Source organism: Lolium rigidum, chromosome 3 (genome assembly GCF_022539505.1).
Source record: "Lolium rigidum isolate FL_2022 chromosome 3, APGP_CSIRO_Lrig_0.1, whole genome shotgun sequence".
Lineage (NCBI taxonomy): Eukaryota > Viridiplantae > Streptophyta > Magnoliopsida > Poales > Poaceae > Lolium > Lolium rigidum.
In genome coordinates, this window is record NC_061510.1 from 207942108 (window position 1) to 207945516 (window position 3409).

Here is a 3409-nt window from a genome sequence, read left to right on the forward strand (position 1 = left end):
TTTAGAGCTTTTGTCGACGATGCTAAATTGAGAAGACTGCTCACCTACGTTTTGTGCTCTCAATCCGCACAACCTCCATTTTGGCGGGTTAGTACTTTCTTCACTAGGTTCATCCAGATGTATTTTAATTTGGGCTAACAGTCGTGTTAATTTCCTTGTATTAAGCAGTGTTGTTCGTGCAAGAAGGTTGCATGCGACAGCTGCACTAGGAACCTTCCCGGTGGCGCATTCCCGGGATGTCAGGGCGTCTTCCAAGGTGAAAGTCCTCCATCTGAAAGCATGGACTTTTCCCGTGAATGTGTTATGTAAAATAATGTGGTTAGAAGAACGTTCATCTGCGGTTTGTGCTCTCAAATCGCACGACGTCCACTATACCAGGTTAGTACTTTCTTCACTAGGTTCCACCCAGTTGTATTTTTCTTTGGGCCAACAGTCATGTTAATTTCCGTGTATTAAGCAGTGCATTTGCATGGGGGAGGGAGAGCACATTGCATGCGGAAGCTGCTTAAGAAACCTTCCCAGTCTCGTGTGCCCGAACTGCGACGGCATCTACGAAGAGGATGAAGATTTAAGTAGATTTGCGTCCTTGTTTAAGGTGGATTGCAGCAACGATGGTTGCGACATGAGTGGCGACTTGCTCGAATACTTTCAACATGAGGCGACGTGCCCGCATGGGCCAACGAGACGGTAGGTGGTTGATCATGCCGGTCTCGATGGAGAAGATGATCGCGCTTTGAGGCTAATCTGAGCTCGGTGAAGAAGGACCGGATGGAGTTTCCTTTTCTAGAACTAGGGTTCTTTTTGCACTTTTGGATGTCTTGTCTGTAGTTTCCTTTTACTTGGAGGGTCCTCCTTGCAGTCTATAAACCCACCGTCATCATAATATAAAAGCAGTGTCGCCAGGTCCTTCGGGACTTTTCTGTGTTCAAAAATGTATGATTTTAGACATGTCGTCTATTTATGTGTGCGATGTTGTATCATCTATTACCGTGATTAGTTTTAGCGTGTCCATGTCCTAGAACAAAACTTCGGCATGATGTACTTGTATGTTTAATTGAATTCGACCAAGTATAATGTGGAACCAGTCATTGCGAGCATATGGAGATTGCGAACCGATAATTGACAGGTGGTCCATGCTCCTATCTTAGTCTTGTTTATCTAATGGTAATTGCGGTTTATGCGGTACTGAAATAGTTAGTTTTAGTTATAAACAGGGACTCTTCGGACGGGGGCTCCTTTTCGAACTAGACCGGGGAGATTTATGAAGTGCTAGAAGGGAACAAATTACTACATGAGTGTTTTCCGTGAAATGGTTAAAATTTGTAGTGGCAGATTGCCGCCAATGCAATTTTTTCATGTGGTTGATATGGTAGGATGGACATTTCCAAAATTTCACGAATTATTTTGGTTTGTGACCATATATTAAACTAGCAAAAGTGCCCGTTGCACCGGGAAAACAGAAAAATGAAGGCTCGAGTTAATCTTCATCCTCGACCTCGAGCACATGAGAAGTCAGCGAGGTGTTTCTCATATTCATACTCCCATCCCTGAATTGCGAGAGGTGACCTGCGATGTTATGGTATCACATATAAATTAAAATTGGTATTTTCTCATATGTTTATATCTGTGTGGCGCCACATTTAAAACATAATAAAGCCTTTAATTAACCTATCTACTATACGGTGTATTAGTGAAAATCTTATAACATAAAACGTATAGTAGTGTGCTACATGCGTCGAACAACTATTTGCCCACCCTTGTTATGATCGTATTATGTGCTAATGAGTAACTGTGTTTTGACAAAAAAAACACAAATAGTTATGCATGGCAATTCATTGGCTACACATAAATCAATTTCCCCAAAGATTGACCACCTCATTTTCTCACGTATGTCGATGTAGAGGAGATCTTCCACGGCAGGTAAGTTGCGACCTCGACAGCGAGCAGGCGAGCTTCCTAGCACGAACTAACATGAGATCAAATGGTAGAGAAATAGAAGACACGCTATTTGATTTGAGAGTTGGCCAGCGCGGTAACCAGAAGATACAATTTTGTACAACAAACTCAGGATAGAGGAAGCGTGCACAAGTCTAATACATAATATTGTACAATACATCTGATCGTTACAAACCACGAAACCACCAAAAAAACAAATCCGATCAGCTCACAAACTCGTAACTGGTCTATTCTTTATGGTACTCTAAAAGATTGTTTTTTTGGCAGGTACTCTGCATCTCAGCTAGCCAGCTAAAGAACTATACAAAATCCAAATTAATTAACTACTATTCAGCACGTCAAAGTATATGGTTGTCAATGCTTATATAGAAAATAATTCATAATTTAAATACTGTTGAGAAGCATGTCTATGACCACAGAATCATTTTTATGTATGTACTACTTACAATTTACATAAAGTCATAATTTATAGCTGAGTAATATAAATGTGTCTTGTGCACACAAAAAAGGTATCTGAATTACTCCATGTACGTGTGGCACAATACAAATTCAGAGCAGTGGTGTCAAGGGGCAAACCGATTGCAGGAAGTTCCATGGAACATTAAGGAGTTCATTTCCTATTAATCACAATGGTACAGCACCGGTACAACAGACCATGTAACATTAAACAAGGCAGCACTGAAAAACAAGAACGTGGGGGAAAACAATCTGCTTTACATCCGGCGTCCACGCCACCATGTCGTCTAGAAAAATTGAACAATCAGTGCTACAGAGAGAAGTGAGAGGAGAGAGAAGGAGCATACACAGACTGCAAATCATGAAGCAGCTCGCATGCTCATCCTCTGAGCAGGCGAGATCGACATGAATCAGACCGACTTAGAAACAGAGGAAGGGGTGCGGACCGAGCCGAGGGAGTCAATCGGGCATGGGAGGTGATGAACGTCCCAGTCCAGCGCGGCCGCACCGCAAGCTCCGCTGCCATCTGCACCACCAAGCTCCAGCTCGTCGCTGTCGCCTGTCACTGCTTTCTCGTGGGAGAGGGAGGTCGAGATCTGGATAAGGCAGTGGGCGTTGTGCTGGGCTGGTACGTGGTACTGTGTCGTGCCTGTGTGGTGCGCTGCTTGCGGTATTGCCGTGCCCTAAACTTCCATCCATAGTGTTTGCAACCGACCGCTTGCGGCGGCGATCGGCGGGCAGGCGAGGAGCGGCCAGCGGCGACCAACGGGAAGGGCACGCCACGGGAACGGCCAGGCATCCGATGCGGCACGGCCAGTTAATGAAAGGGACCTACCGATCCACCGAGGCCCTCCCGACCCGGGAGCTCTTAGGGCATCTCCAACCGGGCGACCCATCCCGCGCCCGAGCGTCCGGATGGGTCGAAACGGACAAAACCGCGGCCCAGCGCGCGGACCCATTCCTAAAACGGATGGCCGCGGCGTTCGGGACGACCCAA

At 45.5% G+C, this 3409-nt stretch overlaps 1 long non-coding RNA gene across 1 annotated transcript; it reads right to left on the reverse strand.

Moving 5' to 3' along the window:
* Positions 1-1470: 1470 nt before the first annotated feature.
* LOC124698882 lies at positions 1471-3123 on the reverse strand. The gene is made up of 3 exons (XR_007001160.1): positions 2760-3123; positions 1875-1952; positions 1471-1566 (listed from the first exon to the last, which is right to left on the reverse strand). It is a non-coding gene; the product is annotated as an uncharacterized LOC124698882 (long non-coding RNA).
* Between the last annotated feature and the right edge of the window lie 286 nt (positions 3124-3409).